Source organism: Microcaecilia unicolor, chromosome 11, assembly GCF_901765095.1.
Source record: "Microcaecilia unicolor chromosome 11, aMicUni1.1, whole genome shotgun sequence".
In the NCBI taxonomy this organism is placed as follows: domain Eukaryota; kingdom Metazoa; phylum Chordata; class Amphibia; order Gymnophiona; family Siphonopidae; genus Microcaecilia; species Microcaecilia unicolor.
This window is the reverse complement of record NC_044041.1, coordinates 179,695,205-179,700,003: the sequence shown is the minus strand read 5'-3', so window position 1 is coordinate 179,700,003 and position 4,799 is coordinate 179,695,205.

Below are 4,799 nucleotides of genomic sequence, written 5' to 3'. Positions count from 1 at the left end.
ACTGCTCTCTTCTCCCCTCTCCTCCATGGCATCCCAGCATCTGCGCTCCGGTGTCTGAACCCCCTTCCCTCCCCAGTGTCAGTGCAGGTGTCCTCGGCCTGCAGCGATTCATACTTTCTGCTTGCGTTGGACCCGCAGGCTTTCATCTGCCACGTCCCACCAGACAGGAAACAGGCAATAACATCAGCGAGGGTGGGAGATGGCAGATGGAAGCCTGAGGGGCCAGCACAAGCAGCGAGAATGAATCTCTGCAGCCGCCAAGGACGCCTATACCGACGTCTGGGAAGGACGGAGTTCAGAGACAGGAGCGCAAATGCCGGGAAGCTGCAGAGGAGAGGCAGAAGATGTGGGATAGGTGGAAAAAAACTCTCTTATGTTCTTAAAAAGTACCTCCAGAAAGACATTTGTGGTGTGTGGTTAGGGGGGGTGGAAGGGGGCACATGGAAGGGCCCATCCAATTTACCTCTGGGCCCATCCAAAATACCAAGTCTGGCTACACCTCTGCTGCGGGAAAAAGGGGCCCTGTGCTGGCGGCAGGAGCTGTTCTTCCTGCGCGCCAGGACCCTTTATACCGTAGTGGGTTAAAAAGCCCCCAGCGCACATAAGCATGCGGTAAGAGAACTCTTACCACATGACCATGCAACGGGGAGCCCCTACCACCATCCACTGAGGTGGCGATAAGGGCTCCCACGCTAACCCGGCGGTAACTGGGCTTGGAGGAGTGGCCTAGTGGTTAGGGTGGTGGACTTTGGTCCTGGGGAACTGAGGAACTGAGTTTGATTCCCACTTCAGGCACAGGCAGCTCCTTGTGACTCTGGGCAAGTCACTTAACCCTCCATTGCCCCATGTAAGCCGCATTGAGCCTGCCATGAGTGGGAAAGCACGGGGTACAAATGTAACAAAAATAAAATAGATACTATTGAGATTCTACATGGAATGTTGCTACTATTGGAGATTCTACATGGAATGTTGCTATTCCACTAGCAACATTCCATGTAGAAGGCTGCGCAGGCTTCTGTTTCTGTGAGTCTGACGTCCTGCACGTACGTGCAGGACGTCAGACTCACAGAAGCAGAAGCCTGCGCGGCCACATTGGTGATCTGCAAGGGCCGACTTCTACATGGAATGTTGCTAGTGGAATAGCAACATTCCATGTAGAATCTCAAATAGTAGCAACAGTGGAGGAGTGGCCTAGTGGTTAGGGTGGTGGACCTTGGTCCTGGGGAACTGAGTTCGATTCCCACTTCAGGCACAGGCAGCTCCTTGTGACTCTGGGCAAGTCACTTAACCCTCCATTGCCCCATGTAAGCCGCATTGAGCCTGCCATGAGTGGGAAAGCGCGGGGTACAAATGTAACAAAAATAAATAAAATGCGTGATTACCACCGGGCTACCACTGTACAAGCCATTTCCAGGGGTTTTCTTTTTCCCCTGGAAATGGCACACGCTCAGTGCGGGACTACTGCCAACAGCCATGTTGTGCCAGCAGCAGTTCCGAAAGAGCAAGCGGTAAGCCCGCCTCTGAAATCGCCCCCTTGAACTTTCGCCGGCTCGGTGACGGGAAAGCGGCGATGGTGTCAAAGAAGCAGCTTTCGATTATACCGATTGCGCCGCTTTTGAGAGATCGCCGGCCATCTCCCGATTTATGTCGAAAGATGGCCGGCGATCACTTTCGAAAATAAGCCCGTTAGGTTCTTAGCTGGTCAAGCTGATGAACACCCGATAACATAACTCCCAACGGGGACCCGTTTCGCCCTCCGGGTTTCTCAAGGGAGATCTCACAGGCGTTTTGTCTTGCTTTTCAAACCGTCTTAGCGGCACCTATATGATATCACACATGCATGTATACAGAGGCCTTGAAACAAAGCATTTATTACAAGCATATATTACACCACCTCCTTAATTTACCATTTGAAATGTTAAAAGGCTGACAGTATTTGTGTTTAAGGAATTGAGTTTTCTTTCTTTTCTTTCATATGATTCTGCAGTGAAGACAAATGGCTGTCTTCTAACCTTGTAATGCTAGCTAAGGAGTCCTAACATCAACCCAGGACAATGAGGCTGCTAGGCACTATGTGTTGGGTTATGAGGGAAAACAAGTTCCCATTCCAATGTATGTGTTAAGTAGCGGCAAATTTAAGCCTATAGAAATACACAAAACAGATCATTTCATTTTTCATCTTTGCCTCCTGAGTACCATAAGCCTCTTCGCTAGGATGCACATACAGCATAGGGAGGCGTGTCGGATCATAAACCCCTTGCAAAACTTACATTAAATTCAAAGATTACAGCACCAGCTTCTATTAGGGTCTGTAAATCATACAAAGCGTAGCTGACTATCTTGATCTTAGAGATTTCTCTTGAATCTCTCGTTCTGAGAGCAGAAAGGACCCCAGGGAAATGCAAGACAATTATTCCGAGCCTGTAGCTCTCACCATCGAGATCTTCACACCCTGCAGGTAAATATAAAGAAACCATTTAGAAAACTGAATCATCTAACATTTTAAAATCAACCCGATGGACAAGAAAGGGAGAAAGACATGGCGTAACATTTTAGACAGATACCGGATGATTTTCTCATGAGAAAGACAATAACCCCAATTCTTTGGTGGCATCAGACCAATGATAGGATTGGTCTACATCAGACTACAGATAAAACTCTACAACAAATGCAAAAAAGAATTATAGCCTTTGGGTACATAACAAGTAATATCGTGAAGGATTCTAATAAAGACAGAGGGTCACTCTATGCTTACTGACTGCGCTCTTTTCTGGTTATTAGCCACTGAAACATACTTGGCCTCAGAAGGTGAATAATAGAACTAAATATTTGTTTAAGATATTCATTGCTGTATTCACTTTGTTTCATGGAAGAAGAAGTAATTTAAAACTTTAAATGTGTCTGAACAGCTTGGTACTTGGAAAATGTTCAGTCTGCTGACCTGTAGCAGCTAAGCAGCGACTGGCGGTGCAAAACCCTGGTTTTCAGATACTCCCAGTCCCCCAGCCCCAAGCTTCTAATTTGCTGTCCATGGTACTGCAGATTTCTTTTCCACTCAAAGTGCTAGCATCAGACTATCAAGTCTGAGTTATGAGCATGGAAGTCAGAGGCAAACCAGATTTTGGTTTTGGTTACAGGGAGGAAACCAGCCCCAAATCCTTTTTTGGCCAAGTTTTGGTTTCAGCTGAAAGGTTATTTTAATTTTCAACCATGTTGTTTTTAATAGAAGCCAAAAATGTGTGCTTTGTCCCATTTGTCTCCTCCCTCCACCCCCCACCCATAGGCACCTGTGGACCTCTGGACCTATCTTACAATTCCTGATGGTATAGAGGTATAGTTGGGGCAGGAGCAATCCCCAGTTACTGCTGCCCATTCGTGCTTTGCTCTCAAAATGGCTGCCATGACTGAGGCATCGCTCCTGCCCTAACTACACCTCTAGACGACCAGAGATTGTAAGATAGTCTTGGGGACCTACTCTTTCCCCGTTGGCCTCTTAATCACGCCCCAGTCCCGCCTTCAGTACGGTACCGACATGCCCCCGTGAACTTTGGGCGTCCCCGCGACAGAAAGCAGTTGAGGGTGCCCAAAATCAGCTTTCGATGATGCCGATTTGGGCGGCCCTGAGAGAAGGACGCCCATCTCCCGATTTGTGTCGGAAGATGGGCGCCCTTCTCTTTCGAAAATTCCCCTGCAAGTGTCACTCTGAGTGTGGTACAAAGTCAACCACTATAAAAACACCATGGTTTTAGTTTCAGTTTTCATTAGCTGTGGTCCATTAGGTGGAGGCTATTTTGCTTGGAGTTAAAATACAGTCTTTCATTATTTAAATTATATTCTAGCTTGGATATAGTGGGTTTAGAATAAGGATGCAGTCTGCAAACTCTGACAGTCGCCAATGGACCTCACTGGTTCACATTCACACAACCAAGCTTGAGTTTTCAGTTTTGGCCAAAACAAGATGATGAGTTATAGCTGCAGTTTCAGCCAAACCTGAAAAAAGCAGTTTTGGTAGTCCTCTAATGGAAGTCAATTCCTCAACAATAATTACCCTTCTCTGGCCACTGTGATTGTGTTTATTCAATGTTAGGGGTGGTCATTGCATCCACAGAACTGGCACTTAAGGTTATGAGAAGACTTGCAGTAGCAGAAGCCAATTTAGTTAATATATGAGTGTTTAATTTAATTTTGCTCTAGTACATCTTGCTGGTGTTTTCTGTACATAGAAAAAATTGTTATGTACCATGTTGGGAAATATCATAGAAATGAAATTACTTTAATTACCCATAATTGCATGCTGTGAGCAAACAAAAGATGCTTATTTAGAACACTAAAAACAATGAAATCTGAAACAGGCTCTGAGAGACTGAGAGGTATACAGGAAGGAAGTAATGTCATCAATGTGAAAGCAATCCCATGACCCAACTCATTATCCTAGGGAGTAATTTTAAAACAGAGGGTCTATGTAAAACAATTTTTAAATGCTCCTATTTTATGCCTGTTTAATAACAGCCTGAGAAATAAGGTAACAGTGTTTGCAACAAGTCAAAACACAAAACTCAAAACCACCAGAACACAGTCACCAACAGATGGAATGAATAAGCCAGGAACAATGTTGCCTCCTTTAAAATATTTACTCTTTCCAAAAATACAAGGAGTAGGGGGCATGCGATGAAGCTACAAAGTAGTAAATTTAAAATGAATCGGAGAACATTTTCTTCACTCAATGTGTAATTAAACTCTGGAATTCATTGTCAGAGAATGGGGTAAAGGCGGTTAGCTTAGCGGGTTTTTAAAAAGGT